We start from the raw sequence: 24889 nt of genomic DNA, 5'->3' as shown, positions 1-24889 counted from the left end.
CAGAAATATGGGGTTCTAAGTGACCTACCATGGAATCAGAAAATGAAAGGATAAAACAGTATTTAAAAAGAAACCATAATTGTTTTGAAAAACAGAATTATTTCTTAAAATTCTATAATTTAAATGGGCAAATCATTTTATATATTCTCAATAATTGGGTTATTTTCCATGCCGGTATTTTCATCCACTTAAAAATGTTTGAACTGCATTTGTTTGTCTATACCTGCCAGGATGTGTATGTAGCACCGAGAACATAATTTATATTTGTCTGTTTTCTACTTCCCCTATGTGAGTTCTAGTGATGAAACCTATGGAATCATTTAATTGCAAAGGACCTCAATGGCACTTATTCAAATCTAAAAATAATTTATGTATGTGCTGATGTATGAGTGTACATATGTCAACGCCCAAGTATAGAAATAAAAAACAATTGTAGGAGTAGTATGGATCACCCAGAGAAAACTCAGGTCCTCAGGCTTAGGGGAAACAAGTTTACAGAATGAGGCAATTCTCTGATATTTGATTGTGGTTCTGAGACAATGTTATAAACAAATGCTTAGTCCCCATAATCAATTTTGAAAAATATGTGGTTGTATAAATATTTTAATATGCAAATCAAATTTATTATTCAATTTGTCCTTTATTCTTGTATCCTTTTAAGAAATTAAGTTTATGCCGGGCGGTGGTGGCACACGCCTTTAATCCCAGCACTCAGAAGGCAGAGCCAGGTGGATCTCTGTGAGTTCGAGGCCAGCCTGGGCTACCAAGTAAGTCCCAGTAAAGGTGCAAAGCTACACAGAGAAACCCTGTCTCGAAAAACCAAAAAAAAAAAAAAAAAGAAAAGAAAGTTACCTTTCATCTCCTCTAGAACTTTGAAGATGCTCTTCAGTATTATGGTCTTCCCAATTGTATCCTAAAATATAGTACCAGAAAATATATGTTATTTTCTTTAAAACTGTCCAAAATTTATGTTACTATCTTCAGTGAAACTTAGAATATGACTGATTTATTCACCTAATATTCTTTCTCAATCAAATTACAGAGGAGCATCCAAAACCTAAGGACAGTTGTCCTCTCATTTTAATATGTGAAGAAAACTCTATCTTACCTATCATAGTGAGGTTCCTGTAGGTTTCCAGCATCACATTTTTTTTGTTTTGTTTTTGTTTTGTTTTTTTCAGAGACAGGGTTTCTCTGTGTAGCTTTGCGCCTTTCCTGGAACTCACTTGGTAGCCCAGGCCGGCCTCGAACTCACAGAGATCCTCCTGGCTCTGCCTCCCGAGTGCTGGGATTAAAGGCGTGCGCCACCACCGCCCGGCTCAGCATCACATTTTTGTACAGACTCTTCTGGAAATGATCCAGTAAAGTCCACTCTTCCCAAGTGAAATCGACATGCACATCATCATAGGTCACTGCATTCTAAAATATCCCATACATGTGTACAAGAGAAACCATAATACTTACATCATTGTAAATGTATACTTCTTTGAGCGTATAGTCATATAATTCTGATGCTCCCCACACTTACTTCATGACATACAAATTATATGTAATCAACAAGTCCCTTTAGAAGGAAACTGAATAGGAGGATCACTTCTGTAATTTCTGTACCCTTTGAATGGGATATCACCTTGCAAGATAAATGCTTATTAACAAATATAGGGAGACAAGTAAACAAATCAACAGTACAGAGTACACACTAGAGAAATTGTATCAACAATTACTAACTATAAGGAAAAATAAGATGGACAAACTGGGTGTATTGGCTCATGCCTTTAACAGCAGGACTCAGAAGACGGAGGTAGGTATATCTGCGTCTGAGTTGAATCCCAGTCTAGTCTATGCAATCAGGTCTAGGAAATCCTATAGTACATGTTAAGACCCTGTCTCCCAAGCAAAAGTCAGCAGAACAAGAAAGAATGAACTAAGAAATTTTTACTGAAGTTCCTACAAAGAGTTATGCATTTACTTTAGTTTTGTATTCCTCAAGAATCCTGAAGTGCCACAATTCAATCTATAACATAAGTAACAATTTACCAAAAAGTAGTGCATGTTTAAATAGTTATAAATGGAAAGATGAAAGCATTAGCCATATAACTGTTGACCATAAATAATCAACACAGATTATGAAAGAGAGATGGCAAGCTAGTAAAGAGCTCTTGTTGGTCTTGCTTACAGGTGGGCTCAATTGCCAGTACATCTATGAGGGAACACAACTATTCATTATTCCAAGTTCAGGGTTACTGAGACCATCATTTCTTTTTTTTTTTTTTTCGAGACAGGGCTTCTCTGTGTAGCTTTGCGCCTGTCCTGGAACTCACTTGGTAGCCCAGACTGGCCTCAAACTCACAGAGATCCGCCTGGCTCTGCCTCCCGAGTGCTGGGATTAAAGGCGTGTGCCACCACTGCCTGGCTGAGACCATCTTTTGATCACTGTGATGATCAGGTACCCACATGGTGCATATCCATGCATTCAGATAAAATACTCATATCCATTTCAAAATTCAAAACAAATGTAACAGGCAGGAGGAAGTTCATGCACCTACAATGCAATGACTCAGAAGGCTCAAGAATGTTAATATCATGAATACATGCCAAATAGAGAAATAGAATAATAACCTGTGTCAAATTTAAAAATTCAAGATATGTGTGGAGCTCAGTACAACAGCATATGCTTGACATTTACAAAATCCTACATCCCAGGCCCATCATCCAATAATATAAAAACAAAACAGCCAGGAATGTCCGCACACATTCATCTGTGGACTTGGGAGACAGAATCAGGGGGATTTGTGAGTTCCAGGCCAGCCTGGTGTACAGAACTCCTTTCAGGACACTCGGGGTTACACAGACAAATCTTATATTCAAAAAATACCTAAAATATTAAAAGACCAGGTTAACAAACTGCCTTAGCACTAAATACCAATTGCTTCTACTCTACTTTATGTGATTTAGAGATAGAATCTCTAATGGTGGTGAAGGCATGACAATCCAAGGAAGCTGGCTGATTAGTTTCAACCACAACTCAGTACACATGAAGAACAGGAAATCAGTTGAGGCTATAGAGATGCATATCACACAACTAGTGAGGAATTTTCTCCCAAAAGGGTCCTCCTACTAAAGATGCAATCAAAAGAAAGTCACCAAGGAGAGACACATGTTCATGTATATCATTGTTTCTGAGAGGTTTTTCATTCAATCAAAGATGTTCTAAACCAGGTACCTATAGGCTCGTGATCATCTAGGAAGAAAATGCATTTAGTCACTTCAATGATCCTCATAGTTTGCCACATCCCTACACTATTTCAAATGTTCAAAGCCTCTTCTGACATACAAGATGGTCTCTTGATGGTGACATTTATGAAATCAGAAAATGAATTATAACTTTCCAAAATAAAATGGCACAGAATAACATTTAAAATCTAAAATAGAGAAATGGAGACATACCAATGAAAGATTAGGCAAAGACAATACTGCAATAGAGCAGGACAGACATCAAATTCTCTATCTCTATCTCAGATGCATGAGGATTTATTATCAACAGGCTCAGATGGCCCCATTCATGCAACTTCTCATATAATTCTCTCTTTACTTCATCTCCATATATGCAGCTAGTGCTCCATGGGAGATGTCCCATACCTTAGGTATCCCAACATCATGTCACAAAATGTAATCCAGGCTGTTGCAAAATATTATTTTAAGATGTGTTATATTTGTCTATGCTGTGGAACAATTATTTTAAGATACAAAAGTAACTTGCATTCTTTTATGTTGCATATATTTAACTCTGCGAGGCTGTGATACTTTGCCTGTCTAAAATACCAACTGGTCTAACAGCCAGTAGCTTGGCAGAAAAAGTTAGGCAGGGCTGTCTGGCAGAGAGAACAAATTGGAAGAGAAAACTGAAAAGAAAAAAGGGAGGAGCAAGAAAAAGAGAGGACACCAGGGGGTAGCCACCCTGCTACACAACAAACCATGGAGTACAAAGTAAAGAAAGGGAAACAGAATAGAGAAAGATAAAAGCCCAGAGGTGTAAGGTACATGAGAAAACTTAAGTTAGGAAAAGCTGCCTAGATACTAGCCAAACTAAGGCTGAGCACTTATGAAAAAGAATAAGCCTCCCTGTGTGTGATTTATTTGAGAGCTGAGTGGCAGGCCCCCAAAAGAGTAAAGAGTTAAAAAACAAAAACCAGCAACACCAGGCTTCACCCTCACAACTTCATGTGATGGACACTCACAGTCTCCTCACTGGGTTTCTGACTCTTAAACATAGAATTCTGCAACAGTGCTGAACTGAACCCCCAGACTAAGAATCCATGATGTTAAATATTGATTCTTTCTTGTTTCCAGGACCAGTAGATGATGGGTGATCTTGCAAAGCTTGACTTCTTAATTCAGATGGACACTGGCTTGCTTGGACCACAGGTGCAGCAGGTTTTGTATGAAGTTTCTTTCTAGGAGTAGGAATTACCTTGTTTAATCCTTCCATGAAATAAAGCCAAATAAAATTTTGTAGTAAAAATATCATACAAAAATGTCTCTAGCTTATTTTATTATTTATTTATTTATTTATTTATTTATTTATTTATTTATTTATTTATTCGTTTTTTGGTTTTTTGGAGACAGGGTTTCTCTGTGTAGCTTTGTGCCTTTCTTGGAGCTCACCAGGTAACCCAGGCTGACCTCAAACTCACAGAGATCCACCTGGTTCTGCCTCATAAGTGCTGGGATTAAAGGTGTGTAATACCACAGCTAGGCTTAATAATTTATGAGGTTTTTTTGTTTGTTTTTTTTAGACAGGGTTTCTCTATGTAGCTTCTGAGCATATCCTGGAACTCACTCTGTAGCCCAGGCTGGCCTCAAACTCACAGAGATCCACCTGCCTCTGCCTCCCAAGCACTGTGATTAAAGGCATGGGCCATCACTGCCTGGCTGCTTAATTTTTATTGAGTCTATTTCCTACTGAAATTCTATACGCTCAATCTCCACTTTCTAGTATTATTCTTAACATTTGTATCTTCCTGGTCATCAAGTCAGGTCAGTAAAGTTCTCTGTGAAACTTTCTATGATTTTTGCCACCTAAAATCCTGATATCATCCACATTCTTTCAAAAGACAACATTCTCAGGTTCTACCTACCAACAAAATCACCTTTAGTGTTCCATTTTTTGTTCTAACTTGCTTTTATCCTGCTGTGATTAAACTTTGCATTCCACATATTCTATCAACCTTGTGACATAGGGGTTCAGCCTCCAGGTTGCACATTGAACGACTTAAATAGGGAGAGAAGACTGCAAGTCAACCCCCTTGTACACATGGGAAACTTACACAGTAAAGACATTTCCAAAATTATTACTTAAGTACCCAGTGATGTGAAACAGCAGGACCTTCTTCAGTGACAGGGTCCTGAGGTGAAGATCACAAGGGATGAGAAAAAAAGCAAAATATAAGGTAGAAAATATAAAAGCTGGGGTGCAGAGATCTTGCACAAGGTATGTCTCATGTCAACTATGTTTCTTAAGAAGAATAGCACCTTTATACTACTTCTAGGGGCAAAATGGAAGGAAATGGGGAACTTCTAGTAAGTCAGCAGAAAGTATCATACAATAGGACAGACTCAGAGAGTAGGCTAATCAAACCATGTTGCACAAGGAAAAAAAGGTTATCTCAAGCACATTACTTACTAAGCCCATAGTGATCTGTGGATGGATAACTATAGCCATATTTGGTGAAAGAGTTGGATTCTTGGGATCTGAAGCAACCCCACCACAAAGGCCCTGATTCAAGACCATTGCCTGCTTTTCAAAGTATGTTCCTGGTTTTATGGAAGGAGCTCTATTTTATTGTCAATATATTATGCCTTTAGGGAAAGTTCCCAAGGCCTAGGCCCCAGGCTGTTACTAGCTCTCCCAAGAATTTTCCTAATCCCTGCCTGAAGGCCTAAAGAAATGTAAGAGTGTTCTACTTTCCTTTCTTACTTTTTTTTTTCATTGAGACAGGTTTTCACTGTGTAGCTTTGGAGCCTGTCCTGGACATAACTCTTCAGACCAGGCTGGCCCCAAACTCACAGAGATGAACCTGACTCTGCCTCTTGAGTGAGTGGTGGGCAAAGTCATGCACCACCACTGAACTGCTAGTGTTTTACTTTTCAAATAGTTGTCACCTGGTGTCATATTGCCCATATGGCAGACCTTGGTTTTTCTTAAGAAGAAAAGTGGAATTTTTTGGCTTACGAGGACTTAAGGTGGGTTATGACCCTGTAATTCCTCAATGAGCAGTTTGTTAGAGTCCCATTCTTTGATACAGTGTTAGGCCTGGTGGCTTGTTGTAAATCAGGGGTGGCTCCTTTGTAATTGTTTGGTTGCAGCCAAAATTCTGGACAATCCTGGTAAACAAATGTATATCCTATTGTCCTAATCTCTAACAGGCCTGGCTACAATACTCTTAACTTTGAGTGGTTTTCTTTTCTTTCTTTCTTTCTTTTCTTTAACACAGGGTTTCTCCACGTAGTTCTGGTGCCTGTTCTGGATCTTGCTATGCAGACCAGGCTGGTCTAAAACTCACAGAGATCTGCCTGGCTCTGCCTTCTGAGTCCTGGCATTTAAGGTGTGCATAACCACTGCCCGGCAAGGTTTTTTTTTCCAGGCAGTACTCCCTCAGTTAAATTCTATTCTGTGAGACTTACTATCTCCTAAGAATTAATGAATCCTTTATATCACCATTTCAACTCTTCTCTCTCACATCTTAGTTGTAGAGTGCAGGATCAGTAATTTTTTAATTCCCCAGCATGTATTGATCCAAATCATGTGAGTGAAGGCAGGCTAGATTTTGGGTGTGCAATTTGGGAAGTTTAGCTTGAGTCCATGAATATTGAATTTTGAACAAAGAACTCTCATTTGCATATGCAGATATTTTCAATCCTGCTTGCCATGATTTTTTCCATTAGCTATAGCTGTGTGTGACAGGTCACAGGTCTCAGCAGCTAACTTTGCACATAGGGGCATGGTGATATGATATCTTATTAATACCATTCCCTCTACCAGAGAATTGTGTACTCTTTTTGAAAGTCAGTAGAGCCATGTGTTTTTTCAATTCTGTTTATTTTTTTAAAAAGACAATTATTTGTTTCACTGTTAAAATTTGATTTTGTTTAAATGCATCTCTGCTCTAATGTCTTATTTTCTTCTATTCTCCTTTTTTTTCAGGTCATTAATAATTTCTTTCCATTTTTCTCAAGTGAGTTGATTATTTCTGTTTAGAGCAATGTCTCTTGTTACTTAGGCTTGCCTCATACTATGCAGTTGAGAATTGCTTTGAACATCTAATTCTGCTTTGCTGCCCAGTGTGGGAAAGAAAGTTCTGCAAACTGCTTCAAGACTGGACCTAAACTGGTCATTGTGAAGTAAAAATAGACCAGTAAATGAGTGTCCTCCAACTTCTCTTGATTGTATTGCAAACTTCCATATGAAGAGGGACCTGTGTAAGAATTGAGTTCACTGACCAAATTTAAAGCAGGTGTACTCTACTTACCGAATGGGATGGGCAAGAAGAAGCATCAAAGCTCTCTGCCTTTGACTGTAGCTCACATTACAAGTAAGTAGTGAGGTGATCAATTTTATGTATTTCAGATGATTATTAATTGTTCTGACTGGCCATTTGCATTCACAGAACAGGAAATCAAGAATCTGGATAAAGAACTGAACTTATCACAAAACCAAACTACTGTAGTTACACCAGTTTCACCAAAATAGATCTGGATAATATGGTGTACCCTGCCTAAAGAACAATAATTTTACAGGTTTAAGATGAACAACCTGAGAGAAAATGTGTGACTAATACATGTTGTGCTCTAACACAAATCCCTAGTCTCTGAAACACATGGCCATGTAGCTTGTTTCAATTTTTGAAAATAGTTTTTGGGGATTATACTACATCATTTGCATTGTTGCTTTTCTACTTCTAAGCATTTCCATACACACTTCAATGTTTTTTAATTCATGATCTCCTTTAACAGCAGTTACTGTTTTATATGGCTTAAGTTTGGCTACAGAATTTCTGAGCTATGAAGGAAATGTTAGCCTGCACTGGCCAGTGACTGTGTAATACAACACACACCTCTTGGAAGAGGAACAGAAAGTGCTCTGAGAGACTGGAATAGTTTCTACCAAAATACACATTTCCCAGACTAGAGTCCCATCTGCTCCTAGGGTAGAATCCAGAGCTGTGAAGTCCTGTGCTGCCTTAGTCATATGATCTTCCCTTATCTAGTAGAGAAGCTGCTACTGTCCTGAGGCCCTGTTGGAGTCAAGCTATTGAGCAACTTTGGGCAAGTCTAGCAATCAGGAGCACCACTGGGAGGTAGATTATGAGTTTTTTAAAGGATTCTCCTCTAATTCAGATATAGGGAACCATGAAGTAAACCATAAGCCATGCCATGGTGAGTGGGGGTGCACTGCCTTCCATGGAGGAGGAGCAGGATGGCTGAGCTGTCAGATCTGCTGGGAGTTGAATGGATCATGTGACAGACTGCTTCTGTTGGAGAAGCAAAGAAAGAAAGTAAACTGTCACCATGAAGCATTCTGATAAAAAAAAACAGGGGGTTGGCTGAATGAGAGATTTCCTAGCATGTGTGACTCCTATATTCAACTTTATCATGAAAAGGTAAAAACAAAAATTTGAGCTTGTGAGATGGATCAGTGTGTGTGTGTAAAGGTGCTTGGCCAACAATCCTGGATCTGCAGGGCCAGTGTGGTGGAGGGTGAGAACCAATTTCCGTAAGTTGTCTGCCGACAGCTCTATGGACATGTTGACTTGAACCCTGTCCCTAATAAAATAAAAATGTCATGTGTTACAATGTCATCACAAAACTCAGTATTTGCACAATCAATGCTAATTAAAATGTTTCAGCCAGGTGATGGTGGCACATGCCTTTAATTCCAGCTCAGGAGGCAGAGGCAGACAGATCTCTGAGTTTGTGGCCTGGTCTACAGTCCAAGTTCCAGGACAGTCAGGGATACATACAGCTACTCTGTCTTGAAAAAAAACAACCAAAAATTAAATACATAAAAATAAATGTTTCCAAAGCATATCCTTAATAATTTCAGAGTGAAAATGCCATGTTTTGTAACCAGATACCACCCATACATATTATGCATGAAGCCCTTTAGGAAACTGGAGAATAGTCACATGGTAAGGCAGGACATGGTGTTCAGGGCCTTGATGACCCTCAACATCAGCACACCTTTGACATTGACTCATGATTCCACAAAGTCAACCAATGGGAAGTTTCTGCTCTCTCACTTGGAATATGGAAGTCCTGGGTTACATCTCCACAGGCCTGTGAACACACATGACCAACAAGCAGGGTTGGATATGGTAGCCCAAGACCTTAATCCCAGCCTTCAGGCAGAAAGAAGCAGATGGATCTCTGAGTTTCAGGCCTGTAAGGACTATGTTGAGAGACTCTGTCTGGAAAAGAAAAAGGAAACTGCATAATGGAATATTGGTCTTTTTGAAAGCAAATCAAGAAATTCTGCTCATCAAGAAACAACTGCCGGTTGCAGCTGCTGGTAAATGGCTGTAAATAAATGCTCAGACAGTAGTGACAAAATGTCCGACTTAGAAAATATTTGAACAGAAAGGGCAGCAATGATATGAGAATATAATGACCAATAAGTGGAGCTGTGGAGACACTCGGAGGGTTTGAGCAGTCACTCTGCAATCCTGAGGACCTGAGTCTGAATCCTCAACACCTACCTAAAACAAATCCTGGAATGTCATGGAAGCCTCTAAGCCCAGGAAGGGATGAAGGACATAAAAGTATCCTGAGAGCATATGGTTCAGTGAAACCCTGTCACAAAATGAAGATACATGTTATTTCTCTCTGGTATCGATGTTTGCACATAGGGTTATACAATCTGACATGGTCACACCTGTGTCACACACACAACACACATACACACACACACACACACACACACACACACATACACACACACACAAGACAAGCAATGGGTAGAGGGCAATGCCCACAATCAACTGATGTGGCGATTGAAATTAGAGGAGAAACTGGAGCACCTGACCTAGAGGACTGCCCCAGTGTGCCTGAGGGAAATGGGAAATGGTGTGGCAGTTTGAATAACCAGTGGGTAGTTTTGGTGGCAGCCAAACATGGGTTCCTATGAGGCAGCTTCTGGGAGAAATGGAAACACAATACAGGCTGAGCAACCTTAATCCAAAACCTGAAATCTGGAGTTTGAGAACACTGAATTTCAGATACAGATGTCCCTGTGCCTCATTAAAGTCATTAATTGTCCTTTGTTTTTGACTTCTCATCAGAAACTGCCTGCCCAGTCTCAGGAAACTGAAATTGAGGTCTCATCTCTGAGAGGAGATTGATCAGCCTGTTAGAGCATCTTCTTGCTCCTCTGATTCCCCCTTTGAGTAGTGCATGAACTCAAATCTTGGAAATGTTTCTAATTGGTAAAAAAAACTTCATCATCAGGGTAGGAGACTATCATGGAGATTCATTGGACCCGGATGCAAGAGTCTTTTGTGTAATTTAAAATCTTAACATTAACATGGGGGGGTTAAGCCAGAAGTATAGCTCATCAGGTATCTTCTAGTGGGATAAGAAAGCTGGATCCCATTGGCGTCTAAGTGAAGTTGCAGAGTTAGGAATAGCCATGCAGACATTGTTCTAAACAAATACCATTTTCCCATTACCAGTGGCAAAATGAGCCTCACTTTATTTGGCTGTGATGAACTGCAAGTTTTTCATAGGTTTGGTCCAAGGGCTGACATTGTGACTTTAGCATCATCAGTTTAGTGGTACCCAGACAGGAATTATCATTGAGTTAAGGCATCAGTGATGCAAGAGCCAACAGCAATTAACAGAAGCAGAAGGGCCAAAAGCCTTTGGTGGTTGACAGACTTCCTTATCGAGAAGGAACTTGGAAATGAGAATGAGCATCAGTAATTATTATTATTACTATTATTATTATTATTATTATTATTATTATTATTATTATTGGTTTTTCAAGACAGGGTTTCTCTTTTTAGTTTTTGTGCCTGTCTTGAATATTGCTCTGTATGTCAGGCTGTCCTTGAACTCACAGAAATCTGCCTGGTTCTGCATCCTGAGTGCCAGGATTAAAGGTGACGATCAATAATTACTTTATCTCAGGTTCCATGTGACAAGAAATTACCTTTAGCTGTAACATTCCAAGGGGAGAGGTTGAACAAGGGCAATGTATTGGCTCATATAATTACTTCCTGCTGACATTGGCACATTATTATCAGGGCCTTGGAAGGCTAGAATGTTAGTCAAAGGTAAGGAGGCAATTTAGAAACCTCTGTTTCATTGACCAGCTGAAGAAAGAGCATTTGCATCAGTTGGATTAGTTTATATCAGCTTTCATGAAGTTCAGGGCTCATACTCATATAGAGCAGGTTGTCATTAACAATTGATGCTTGGATGTGTCTGTCAGCAAAGTGCAAACCTGTGGAGACAGATATAAACTAGGAACAGAAGTTAAAATTTATGACCTTATTTGGAACTTTTAGACCCATGTAATGCAAGCTTTTATGTCATTAGACCTTTATATTACTCAGACCCTTGTCAGGACCACCCATCCTGTCAAACAATACCTGAATAGGAAAGTGTAGATTAAGAAAAGACAGAAAAAACTGAGACATACAAGAAACACAGAGACATAGGATAGATTTGGGAGGACTATCACTGAATACTGTTGTATCCAGTTTATTCTACCCAGTGCTCATATACAGCTGAGCAATAGACAAGAGAGCATCTGCAAAGCATACTACATTGTTACAGACTTCTTTATATGAAGGTTCTTTGGGTTCAAGGAGCAGTTAAGCCACTTCACTGCAGCACAGATCTTAAAAGGTCTTATTAATAAAAAAACACAAGCTAGATATTGGGGTAAAAGCTGGAAGATTAGAGAGGTAGAGAGCAAGCTACTACATCTTAGCCCTATGAAATCTTGTGCCAAAAGAGAGAGTTAGCTCCTCTATGCACCCTGCCTTATTACTTCCTCTCTTCAGAACCTCTCGACATAGTTACTGAATCTCAGTATGCAGAAAAAGTGGTTCTACATATTGAAACTGCAGAATTTATCACTGATGAGACAGAATTAACTTTGTTTTTTATTCATTTACAAGATATAATCAGAAACAGGAAGTATCCCTTATATATAACTCACATCCAATACCATATGAGTCTGTCAGGCCCTTTAGCACAAGAAAATGAGGAGATTGATCAACTATTGATAAGAAATATACAGGAGACCTCAGAGTTTCATAAAAAAATCATGTCAATAGTGAGGTTTTAAAGAAGGATTTTTCCATAACCTGGAAACAAGCTAAGAAAATTATATGGAAATATCCTACTTGTTCATTTTACAATCAGACTACACTACCCAAAGGATGTAACTGAAAGGGCACTCAGAGGAATGAAATCTGGCAGATGGATGCATTTCATTTTGTAGAATTTGGAAAATTGAAACATGTGCACCACACCATTGATACCTACTCAGGATTTCCATGAGCAATGGCTCTGAGTTTCAAAAAGGTTGATTCTGTAATCCAGAAATTGCTACAAGTTTAGACCATCATGGGTATACCTATATAAGTTAAACCTGACAATGATCTAGCCTATGTCTCTGGTAAAATGAAACAGGTTTTGCTTATTACAATATAGAACATATTACAGGTATACCACACAAAGCTACAGGAGAAATAGTCAGAGAAACATCAAATTGAACTCTAAAGGGTATGCTAAATAAACAAAAAGGAGCAACAAAATCCGCCAGAAATAGATTACATAATGCTTTATTAACTTTGTATTTTCTCAATGCTAATGTGAAAGGAACAATAGCTGCGGAGAGACATTGGATAATAGAAAAAAAACTACAGAGTTAAATCAGCCTGTATATTATAAGAATGTGCTGATCTCAGAATGGAAACCAGGATATATGTTACGTTGGAGATGAGGTTTTGCTTTTGTTTCTATCAGAGAAGGTAAGCTATAAATACCATCAAAATTGATAAAGGGCCAGGCGGTGGTGGCTACGGCGCATGCCTTTAATCCCAGCACTCAGGAGGCAGAGCCAGGCTGATCTTTGTGAGTTCAAGGCCAGCCCGGTCTACAGAGTGAGGTCCAGGAAAGGCACAAAGCTACACAGAGAAACCCTGTCTCAAAAAAAAAACCAAAAAAAAAAAATTATGGGCTTGGGGATTTAGCTCAGTGGTAGAGTGCTTACCTAGCATGCACAAGGCCCTGGGTTTGATCCTCAGCTCCAGAAAAAAAATTGATAAAAGTTTGATTTGAACAAGACTGACCTCTTAATTAGAAGAGGTGATAGTTCCTCAACCAGCATGACCATCCAATTTAAAGTACCTTGGCCTATTGGTATTACATCACACATAAAATTCATAAGTCTTCCTAAATGTTTGTTTTGTTCTTCTCTACAAACACTTATCACAAATGGTGTTTATGTAGTCCCAGATCAATTAAAAATTAAAGTTGGCTTTGGAGTTGGATAATGACTCTTTCCTTTAAAGCCAAGGATGTTGTTAAAAAGAAAATGCATAATCTCTGTATCATGTCAGACGAATCAACTGATATGGGGCAGAAGAAAGCCAAATTAAGGGACGATTCTATTGCCACTGTTCTCATAATACTTTGATGCTATTTTGATTCTTTAAACTTTCCTTAAAGTATGAATTTTATATATATTTGTAACTCAACATAAATCCAGTTACTCTGATCCTGATAGAAGAGAAAGTAGGAAGTAGTCTTGAATGCATTGGCATAGGAGACCACTTCCTAAATATAACACCAGTATAACAGTCACTGAGAGAAACAATCAATCAATGGGACCTCTTATACCAGAGAAGCTTTTGTAGAGAAAAGGACACAGTCAACAAGACAAATATGGTATGTACCCACTCATAGAAGGATAACAGATGTAAAACGAAGGATTACTAAAGTGCTACTCACAACTCCAGGGAGGCTACCTAAAAAACAGGACCCTAAGAAAGACACAGGGATCACCCAACAACAGAGAAATGGATGAGGTCTACATGAGCAAACTGGATGTGAGGGGGGATAATGAAGGGCAAATGTTGGAGGAAAGAGAGCTTAGGGGAGTAGGGGGTCCCAGGTGGATCAAGAACAGAGAGGGAGAACAAGGAATAAAGACCATGATAAATGAAGACACCATGGGAATAGGAAGAAGCAAAGTGCTAGAGAGGTCCCCAGAAATCCACAAAGATACCCCCACAATAGACTACTGCCAATGGTCAAGAGAAAGCCCGAACTGACCTTCTCTGGTGATCAGATGGCTAAACACCCTAACTGTCATGCTAGAACTCTCCTCCAATGACTGATGGAGGTGGATGCAGAGATCCAAGGCCAGGCCCCAGGTGGAGCTCCAGGAGTCCAATCGGTGAGAGAGAAGAGGGATTGTGTGAGCGAGAGATATTGAGACCATGATTGGAAAAAGCACAGGGACAAATAGCCAAACTAGTAGAAACACATGAACTATGAACCAATAGCTGAGGAGCCCCCAACTAGATCAGGCCCTCTGGATAAGTGAGACAGTTGATTAGCTTGAACTATTTAGGAGGCCCCCAGGCAGTGGGACCAGAACCTGTCCTTAGTGCATGAGCTGGATTTTTTGGAGCCCAGAGCCTATGCTTGGACTCTTTGCTCAGCCTGGGTGAAGGGAGGAGGGGACTGGACCTGCCTCCACTGAATCTACCAGGCTGAGCTGAATCCCCAGGGGAGTCCTTGCACTGGTGCAGATGGGAATGGGGGGTGGATTTGGGGGAGAGCGAGGTGGGGGACCTGTAGTAGGGAGGACAGGGGAATACATGGCTGATATGTAAAATTAAATTAATTATAAAATTAAAGAAAATGAAGTGCTTCTTCCATCAAAGTGCTAAAAGAAAAAAAAATCTGTTTTTGCAAGCTTTGCTGACTCTGATGTCTGCCCCCAGCATGTAACAGGATCCTCTTAAATTCTGATTTTTTTTCAGTGGAAAAACTTTTACAACTCCCAAACATATTCTGTTACAGTAGTTTATTTAAAATTTTTTCTCCCATTTAAATTGGGGTGATTCACTTCCACTCAAACAAACAAATGTCCCAAATAAGAATAGCAAGACAGAGAAGAAAATATTAATAGCTGGACTCAATACATACTACATGAGTTATAGTAAGTCACCAAAATCGTTTATGTGCTTTTATTAAAATACAACAATGGGCACAGGTGACATTAATTTGTTATTAGATTAGCCATAAAAGAATTAGAATTCTGAGATTGGAACAGGCAAACACAAGTCTATATTTAGGACCAAACATGTTGATTTCTACCTTCCCTCTCCATCTTCTTTACTTTTAGCATCTGAAAGTGGCTTATCAATAAAGAATAGCTAGCTGGTGAGTCTTTCCAAATTGCAAAGAACAGGAGCCACACACAATATTTGGTAATGGTCATGAAAAAAAGTGTTATTTTGTTTCAACCAAGTGAAGTGATTCTCTGCTCTAAAGCATCATTTTCAGCATTTTTGTAAGTTTAATATCTGATTCCTTTGTTTCCAGGAAGAGATGTTCTCCAGAAATAGATGTGCAGCTTAGGTCATATAAATGCCCACACACAAAAAGAAACATGAAAACATGAAAAAACAAAGTCCCACTTATGAAGGAAGTGATTTTGTAAGTCTTGCCTTGTGACAGCACCCATCTCCATGGTGTATCCTAACCCATCTTTCTCTGGGTAGAAGAAACTGGCATGCAGAGAGGCTAAATTGCCAAAGACATAACCAAGAATTTCCTGGGTGTGCCTGCTGTCCTGCCCTTGTTTTGCACTCTGTTCCTCAGACCTGCATTCTAAAGCTTTACCTGTGGCTATTTCAGACCTTATTCTCCTTGAATAACCTTTCATGTAGCTCAAAAGGCCTCTTTCATGTCCTAGGAGGAGAAGGACAAAAATCAAAGTGACTTTTCACATGTGATAAGGTCTATTTACTTTCAAAGGAGGAAATTTGTCAAAGATCCATTTACAGAAACCTTGTTGAAGAGACACAGAATTTAGAGTGATACCGACAAGTTTTCACAGGGATCTATGTACATCAGCCCTGGAGTTAATCTCCAACATAAGGTAACTAGTGGACACATTGCCAGTCATTACTTACACCCCCACATACCTGGGATTTATGGTGTTACATTGCTCTCAGCTTTAAGGAGCCTCTTCTGACCTTCAAGGAAGGACATAGCATAAGATTGAAATTCATTGTCAAGGCAGTGAATTCAGACCCAGTTCTCCATATCTGAAAATTCCAATGGTTAGGAAATTCAAGGAAAAATACATTTGTTGAAGTGAAGCTTGTATATAACACATTAGAAGAATTTAGCATGGTACTTGTTATGGCAAGACAATATCAGGGGATACTTATTGACAGGGTGAAGTGGTTTGTGAGTCTTTGGGTGTCTCTGGGTCTTTGTAAAACTGTGACAGGGAAACACAGGTTGGGTTCAGGACACACATCTCACTGACTTGTGAAAAACCCTCTGTCATATAGTGCTTTCTTAATATCTTTATTGCACTGAATTATCAGGCACAGCAACTTAGAATGGGAAAAATTGATCATAGCCCACAATTCTAGGTAATAGTTCCATTTTTGGAAAATCAGGATAGGAACTCAGCTAATCATGTCACATCCACAGCCAAGAGCAGAGATAAAGAAATGTACCCATGCTGCCTGTTTGCTTATGCTTATGTTCTACTTTCTTCATACTTACACAGTACGGGTTGCAGACAATGAAATGATTCTGCCCATTTTAGGGAGTCTTATCTCAATTAACAATTAATAAAATCCCACAGAGACAAGTTCAAAGAAAAATCTGATGTATATAATTCCTCATTGAGGGTCCCTCTTCCCAGGTGACTAATTTGATTCAGTCTGATAATAAAAACTAAGAATCACACCGCCTCAGCATCACTGCCAGGATTTGAGGAGATTTCTGCCTGCATTCAGAGCTGTGGTCCTCAACCTGTGTGGGTCACCACCCCATTGGGGGTCGCATATCAGATATACTGCACATCAAATATTTGAATTACAATTCATAACAGTAGCAAAATTAGGGCTGGAGAGATGGCTCAGAGGTTAAAAGCACTGCTTGCTCTTCCAAAGATCCTGAGTTCAATTCCCTGCAATGACATGTTGGCTCACAATCATCTGTAATGAGATCTGGTGCCCTCTTCTGGCCTGCAGGGATATGTGTATACAGAATACTGTATACATAATAAATAAATAAAACTTTTAAAAAAAAACAGTAGCAAAATTAAAGTTAAGAAACAACAAAACAGTTATGTTTAGAGCTCACCACAACGTGAGGAACTACTGTTCATGCTATTTAAAGATTTAAAGGGTCAGAGAATTGGAAAAGAATAACCATTGATCTAGAGAGACCAGTGGAACCCGAGTGTCTATGTTGCTAACTATAAAGGGGCTTGCAATGGATTTTCCAGAATATCCTTTGCTCTAAGGGAAACTCATGTTCTGTGTGGAAGACTCCAGCTATCTGGCCATCTTTACTACCCAGTAACAGCAGACCACTTTGAGCTACTGAACAGAGTACAACACCCACTACACACATGCTGATGACACAGATTTTAGTCACACTGGGCTCCATGATCATATCACGCTCCTATGAGTGCTTGTTCCTAGACTGTATCAGGCTCTTCCTCTATCATAACTCTGCCTAGCTGTTTCCTGTAGACTCTTTAACAGGAAGTTGTTCAACAAGTGTCCTTCTCAGTCAGCATTAAGTCTATAATGTCTTGTGGCTAAGGAGATAAGGAGATGTAGGTACTTTTTTTTATTTTACATCTTTTTTGTATTTTTTTCCATTTTTCATTATTAAGAAATTTTCTCATCACCCCACATACTGTCCACAGAGCCCCCTTCCTCCCTCTACCCACCCCAATCCCTCTCTCCCAAGCCACTGCACATCCCCACATCCCCCAAATCGAGGTCTCCCATGTGCAGTCAGCAGAGTCCAGAACACTGAGCCTAGGCAGGTCCAACCCCCTCCACACTAAAACAAGGCTGTACAAGGTGTCACACCACAGGCACTGGGTTCCAGAAGCCTGCCCATTGACCACAGATAGATCCCTATCCCCTGTCTGGGTACCTCCCAAACAGTTCGATCCAAACAACCATCTTCTGTATCCAGAGGACCTAGTCCAGTCTAATGGGGACTCCACAGCCACCAGTCCACAGTTCATGGGTTTCCACTAGTGTGGCCAGTCACCACAGTTGCAGGTACTTATGATGAACTTTAGCATATATAAATTTCTATGATATTATTACCTTGTGTACATAAAATTTCAGTAGGAGATAAAGATTCAGTTCTACACAGGGAAAGAACTGAAGGATGTTCAATCAATCAGGGAGAGAGCTCTGGGTTTGGATGAAGGGGATGCTGAAGGGCTTCCATTATATCCCAGGAGAGGCTCCTGCAAAGGACAACTTCACATCCAGTGTAAGGAAAGCTCTTAGCAATCTCAGTTCCCATGACATCTGCAGGTCAGATTGGATTTGTCCTCTTCTTGTTGATGTTTTCCCATTTCCATGGTCAGAGAAGGGTAGATGGGGAATCTGTTTTCTTACTATAGGTTCTTGGATTTCTTTTGTTGTTGGAGTTTTCAGAAATAGTATGATTCTTTCTGGAATTCTGTTTTCTCTACCATTGGCCAAGAGGAAAATGTCAGAGACCCCCAGACACAGAAAGAGCAGGTAAGAACAAGCAGCTGAGTCAAGGTTAGGTCCGGCACCATTTTCTCCTGTAACATTAACCTGTTTAACAATTACATTTAAGGTAGCTACCTTAAATGCACCAAAGATGAATATATTCTGAATGTAAGTTTTATTTTATATTATTCAATACAACAATTTTTTAATAAATAGAGTTTTAAAGATAACACTACTCAATTTCACCCAAGGAGAAAATGACATCATTGTAGGCTATGATAGGCAAAACAGAAGGGTGTTAGATAATTTTAGCTACCTTATCCAAGCTTGTAAAATTGTAGTTGTGTCCATATTCTGTAAAGCCTTTTGATAGTACTGCATAATTTATTTGTGGCACAATGACATTATAAGTTACCCAAACTATTGATTGTATTTGAATGACTGATGTAATAGTAAAACTTACCCTAAAGGTTTCTCTTTTAATCACCAGTAACCTCATATGACAAATTATTGAAATTATCAGTGATTTTTAAAAACTTAATATATTCATAATAGACATACAGCCTCAGGCAGAAAAAAATAACATTAAAAAGAGGTAAAGTAACAAGGGCCTGAGTAAATAATGGACACAAGAATGGGGTTGTTTCCATTTTCCTGATATGAGAAGTAGATTATATGGACCATGTCTTAATGTTCAACAATCTACTGGGATAAAAAATGATGCCTTCAATAATGCTTGGTTTACTACAGCCATATTAAAGGAAGAAGGAAAAATACTTATAACTCACAGAGAGATTTGTGTTTTCAGGAGTAGAAAAATGAGGACATAAAGTGAGGCCATGATTGGGTGGGATTGATTTGCCATGTGGCTATTGTGACAGACTGTGAGATCAATATTATTGCCTGACAACCCAAGTGGGATTCTCTCTGCCCATGTCATGAGACCAACAAGCAGGGAGCAGCTGAAATGCAGTGTTTTCTTAGGACACATTATTATCCAAAATAAGTGGACCATAAAACCTTTATTGTGCACAAAGTGGGAGGTGATTTCAATCAGTCCATGGCCAAAGCCTTGGACATTAACCTTGCCCCTGGCACTATTACTAATCCCACTGAATACTGCCTGAGCAATAGATGTTCAGAGCCTTTTCTGGGTAGATGTCCCATTAACTAAGAAGTAAACTATGGAATAAGAAATAAAAGCCTCAGAGTTATTTTCCAGGGTAACAGTTATTCTATTTTTACCTTCTTTCTTTCAGGTTTTAAGCCATTTCTTATACTAGATTGACGTAGAAGTAGGAGTTGCTTTTCTCTGAGACAGATGCCTAACTTAACCTATCTGATACACTCTAAAACCCTAGATGAATGGGGACAGTACCACCTATGAAAATTGAAGGCATTGTGTGTCACTTTTGAACTTGGGGTCTGAAGATAGGTGAGGTTCCTGCCACACTGTGCAAGCTAGGATGTTATTGTTACTTATTGAGAAGTCTCAGTCTCTGGCTCTAGACCAATGCTGATAATATTTATTCTGATGTTTCTGGACCCTCTTACTGCTAATAATGGGGTTACATTAATTTTTCAATATTTATAGTTACTGTAAATTGTGGAGGTGCCAATGACACTAGAAGAGTGACTCTGGTCTTGGAATCAAGTGAGTAAACCTATGTTAATTCTATGGAAATTCTATTCTGAAACCGATTTGTTTTAGTAATACACTCAGTTTTTTTTCCCCCTTTGGTTTCATGTGAGAGATTGCAAGTAATGGAGTCTGCATTCTCCAAGACATCCAAGTTGATTTAAGATCTGTGGACCTGGTGGACAGTGTACATTCCCAAAGCATGCAGGGCTCTTGAATTCTTGACCAAACAGAAAGAGAAAAACAGTCTTACATTTACAAAAGTTGTTGTATTTAGCAGGGAAACAAAAATTATCACCCCAGGAGTGCTCACCCCAGGAGTGTACACATGGTGCTTAGTTAAGAAGGAAAGTTGCCTGGGCTTTCTTTCTTCACACTTGATTGAAAATGTAGATACAAATTCTACAGAGCCACACTCAGTGTCCCTAGCTGTTATTTGGGTCTTTAAACTAAACCACTCTGTAGGGCCCTGGTGTCCTCCCATATTGTGTAAAGCCATTGCCTGCTTGCAGACCTTGACCAGATGTCCTCCCTATGCTAATTCCCTGCTGGGTTCTACCCTCCTGAATGCTTAAGGGAAGTTCCTTGATGTGTATCCTGCATATTGGGCATTAACAGCTTAGATGCAAGATTGTAAACATCAGTAGGAAACTTCTGCCTCTGGGGTTCTCCCATTGTGCTGTAAGCCTGTATTTAATGTTTCCTCCCTCTTTCAATAAAGGGCATTTGGCATTCTCCTCAGGTGAATGACCTGCTGTCTTTGTGTCTGTTTTTTGATCCACAGCCCCTCACTCAGACATGGTGAATGGGTGGTGGTAGCATGTGCATTATTGCTACACCATTCCACATTTCCAGAGAACCCAACATACCGAGGTTGTTGTTCTCTCTTCCCATAAAGTTGAAGGAATACTGGTATTCCTCCTAGTGTTTGTTTTTATTTACTATTGAGATTATAATATGATTATGTTATTTCCTCTTGATTTGTGGACTCACAAACATCCCATTTATGTTTATTGTTCTATGCATTTAATAAAAATTTAACAATATGAATACCCAAACAGGAGCTAAATAATCCAACAAATTGGCAATTGCTATGTCAATTTGCATGAGAAAAAAACCAGGAGGCCACAGTCCTACATAATAATCTAGCAGAAACTCAGGGATGTTGGGCATGGGAGAAATTTTCTTCCCAATGGAATAGGACAATATGTTAACTGATATTGTTCTTTTTTTAGATTGCATTATACTATATTAAAATACTCTTCCTACGTGTGAACAATACCACATATATTCCTTTGTTTACACATTAAAGGATTCTTTTATCAGTAATTTTTTTACAAACTCTAAGTCATTTATAAGCACAAAAATTTCTCATATCATAAATATTATCTTCTCAGTTATCTGTTCTAGCTTCCTTTCCTTTCTCCTTCCTTGATTCTTCTTTCCTACCTACTTTCCCTCATCCACCTTTCATCCTTTATCTTTTATTATTATGCACTATACTCATATACATTTTATTTTTCTTTACATATTTTCTTTCTTCTTTACTTGTGTTCTTCCTTCCATCATTTATTCTTTCATTCTTCCTTCCTTTCTTTCATTTTTCTTCTATGTAATGTCCTTCTTTACAAGAGCTGATGATTTAGTTCACAGACCAAGCTCATGTCAGAAAAAATTACTACAAGTGAACCACATATACATAATTAATAGGAGATGGTAAAAAATTGTACCTTGCTTTGCTAGCAGGCATCTCTTTGGGTAGTGGATTTGTAGTATCAATGAGCAGAATGCAGTGTTTTTTCTCTGTGTGAACACTATCAGGAGACTTCCATGCTGTAATGGAATGTTATTTCAAACCTGTGAAATAAGAAAAGCTTCCTTTTTTCCAGTTTCCTTTGCCTTTGTGACTTACTAGCAAACATTCACCTTGAAATCATTGACTCATTTTTAACTTGGATGACATTACACACTAACATGTTAAAAATCTCATGCAGATTGTTCAAGGTCAAAGTTTAAAAATCTTTCTTCTACGCTCTTCCATACATATTGATATTGTCTATTTAAGATACTGTATGATCGCAGGTACAATAATGGGGAGCATAATAAGGCCTCCTTATAATCTAAGATAGGGTTTGAATTCAGAGAACTCATGAATTGGCAAAGAAGAAAACATTCTATATACTCTAGAGAAGAAGTCAGTCTTCAAAAGATTCTGAAGACATCACAGAGTGATTTTTGCATGTAGTAGGTATAGGATGCCATATCTACTGTTAGCATTATCCAAGTTTAAAATACGAACAAAATTGGGTTTTGGTGAAAGCCACATAAAACCACATGGTTCAAGAGTAGCTGAAGTTATAGCAGGTTATAGTCCAGTGATCAGAAAAGAGACGAATCTACCCTTCTCAGGGTAATTATTTATTCTTTTGAGAGAACAGGTGAGACTCTTGGCTCAAAATGTAGAAATCAGATACTCAGAGATTTGAAATACATAACAAGCTCCCTTTTACACCTTACAGCTTGCCCTCATGAATAAAGAAGATTTGTCAGCAACAAAAGGGATTCCTAGACTTAGTTTGGTAAAGAGGAAGGATCTCATGTCTCCATATATGATGTAAAGCAAAGGATAACCAGACCACAACTCATAACGCCAGAGAAGCTAGCTACACAGGAGTACCCTAAGAGAGACACATAGATAGTCCACCAAAGAAGAAATAGATGAGATCTACATGAGCAAACTGGTAGTGAGGGGGGTAATGGAGGGCAAGGAGTGGTGAATGAGAATACAGGGGAATGGGATGGTCAAGCTGAAACAGAGACAGAGTGGGAGAGCAAGGAAAGAGAGATACTATGATACATGAAGACATCATGGGAATAAGGAGAAACAGGGTGCAAGGAAAGTTCTCAGGAACCCACAAGGATGACCTCACCTTAGAGTACTGGCAATAGTCAAGAGGGTGCCTGAGCTGGCCTACTCAGTGTTTGGATGGTTAAATACGCTAACAATCATCATAGAAACTTCATCAAGTGACTCATGGAAGCAGATGCACAGATGGACTGCCAGGTGCCAGGAAAAGCTCCACATGTCCAATTGATGAGAGAGAAGAGAAATTCTATGAGCAAGGGACATTGAGACCATGCTGGGAAAAAGTACAGAGAAAACTAGACAAACTTGTGGAAAACATAAACTGGGGACCAATAGTTAAGGAGCCCCCATGGTACTGGACTAGGCCCTCTGGATAGTTGAGACAGTTGATTAGCTTGAATTGTTTAGGGGGCTCTCAGGCAGTGGGATTGGGACCTGTTCTTAGTGCATAAGCTGGCATTTTGGAGCCTAGTGCCTACAGTGAGACACTTTGTGCAACCTTAGTGCAGGCAGAAGGGGCTTGGACCTGTCTCAACTGAATGTACCAGGCTCTGCTGACTCCCCATGGGAGACCTTGCCTTGGAGGAGGTGAGATTGGGGTGGTGGGTTGGATTGAAGGCTGGGAGGTGGGAGAAGGGAGGACATGAATATCTGTGGTTGGTATGTAAAATGAAGAGAAATATCTTAATAATAAAAAGAAAAATCTTAGTGTCATTACATTATCTGCCATCTTGGGATAATTCCCTTACAGGGCAATACTTCAATGTGAAGTGCCAAATGGATAAGTGATGGGGAAAGGAAGATGCATGGAACTTCAAATTATATATACAGAAAGAAATCATCAAGCTATGATATAAGAAACACAATTGACTGCTGATTATCCTACTTTATTACATTTCTACCAGACACGTGAAAATACCACTTTGAATGCACATATAAAGTGTTTAATGTTTCTTGTATTCTTTTCTATTAAGCATTTTAAAATTAACATTGTTGGGTTGACAAAACAGCACACATTGGGCACAGATTATCTACTCTTGGTGTTGTACTCTAGAATTAGACACATGAGGATCATGAGTTCAAATGTATCCTTGAAGCATTCCTGAAATCCATGCCAGGCTTAACATAAACAACAAAATCTCAAGGGAATTTGTGAATACATGAAATCAAAACCAAACAACACAACCCACCACCTTTTTCACAGACACTCTTACTCAGAAAGTATGATCCTACACTGCCTGATATTTAAATAAACAATAGACTAGTAAGATGATGGGTTTCCCATTTTATGTATTATAGCATAAAAATACATATCACTAAGTAAAAACTCAAAGGAAGATGATCAAAAGCCACAGAAGAAATATAAAGACCACAAAAACAAATTTAACTAAATGAATTTGCCCCACATATACTGAATTGTACAAAGGCTTTACCACATTCCTTACATTCATATGGTTTCTCTCCTGTATGTGTTCTTTTATGACTTTGAAGATGAGCATGTTGTACAAAGGCTTTCCCACACTGATTACATTCACAGAGTTTCTGTCCAGTATGTGTTCTTTAATGCATTTGAAGAGTTTGGTGATATGCAAAGGCTTTACT

The 24889-nt window shown here is 39.0% G+C and overlaps 1 long non-coding RNA gene across 1 annotated transcript; it reads left to right on the top strand.

The window, feature by feature from the left end:
* The first annotated feature begins 18910 nt into the window (after positions 1-18910).
* Positions 18911-24280, top strand: LOC131901794 (uncharacterized). Its single transcript, XR_009376880.1, has 3 exons — positions 18911-18950; positions 20377-20436; positions 24039-24280. It is a non-coding gene; the product is annotated as an uncharacterized LOC131901794 (long non-coding RNA).
* Positions 24281-24889: the final 609 nt, after the last annotated feature.

Source organism: Peromyscus eremicus, unplaced genomic scaffold (genome assembly GCF_949786415.1).
Source record: "Peromyscus eremicus unplaced genomic scaffold, PerEre_H2_v1 PerEre#2#unplaced_390, whole genome shotgun sequence".
In the NCBI taxonomy this organism is placed as follows: Eukaryota; Metazoa; Chordata; class Mammalia; order Rodentia; family Cricetidae; genus Peromyscus; species Peromyscus eremicus.
Note: the sequence above shows the minus strand (reverse complement) of the source record. Positions and strands in the feature narration are given on the sequence as shown.